The following is a 1137-nucleotide window of genomic DNA, read 5'->3' on the forward strand; positions in this document are numbered from 1 at the left end:
CTTTACAATAAAGCAAAGCCTCAGCCGGGCGTGGCACCGCGCGCCTGTAGTTCCAGCTACTCGGAAGGCAGAGGCGCAAGGATCGCTGCCGCCCTGCAGGTCGACGCTGGGGCGGCCGTGAGCGTGTCACTGCACTCCGGCCTGGGCGACGGAGTGAGACTCCCACGCAAAAACAGAGAGGGGGAAAAAAAGTCCGGGGTCGCGTCTGTAGCAGGGCTGGCAACCAAGCCCAACCCCCCAGCGTTACGGACAGCCTGTGACTCCGGAGGTGCTTGCCACGTCTTGCTATTTTGAGGTCCAGGCGTCTGCAGGAGGGGAAGGAGGGGGAGGGCGGTGAGCGGGAACGCATTCACGGGGGCACGATCGCCCCTCGGAACCGGGGCGAGGAGGGGCCAACGCCTGGTACCTCTGCGCGGAGGCCGGGCCGGGCCACGCCCACCAAAGATGTCCGTCTACACCGATAGCCCTCACCGTCTGCACCCACCGACCGCAGGCCTCACAGACGGCCCTGCATAGGGGAGGAGTCATGGCTCTGGGTCCTCTGCTCGTTCAAGGGCTGCTGGGTGTTCCTACATCTAGGGATGGCTTGCGTAAGCTAGGTGGAAGTTTCCATCCATACGGGTCGCGTTAAATCCAGAATAAGGCCGGGCGTGATGGCTCAAGCCTGTAATCCCAGCATTTGGGGAGACCGGGGTGAGAGGATTGCCTGAGTTCAGAGGTTCGAGACCAGCCTGCGAAACTTGGTGAGACCTCGTCTCTGCAAAATAGCAGGGCATAGTAGTGCAGGCCTGTAGCTGCAGTTACGTGGAAGGCTTGAGGCAGAAGTCGCCTGAGCCCAGCAGTTCGAAGCTGCGGTGGCCGTGAGCGTGCCACTGTACACCAGCCTGGGCGAGAGAGTGAGACTCCAACTCAAAAAAAAAAAAATTCAGAATGAATTTGAAGAGTATTTGAAAACCTCCTCCATCGATGCTAAGTATTAAGGAGGTAAAGATAAGCTGGGGCTGGGTGTGGTGGCTCACGCCTTCAGTCCCAGCTACCGGGTAGTGTTGGGAGCCGGCCACGGAGGCCCACTGAGCGTTAGGGATCAGGGAGGGCCGTGGACCTCGAGACCGCTAGGATGTGTTCGAGAGCCGTAGA

This window comes from Carlito syrichta, unplaced genomic scaffold (assembly GCF_000164805.1).
Source record: "Carlito syrichta isolate Samal-C Ts95f unplaced genomic scaffold, Tarsius_syrichta-2.0.1 Scaffold311817, whole genome shotgun sequence".
NCBI lineage: Eukaryota > Metazoa > Chordata > Mammalia > Primates > Tarsiidae > Carlito > Carlito syrichta.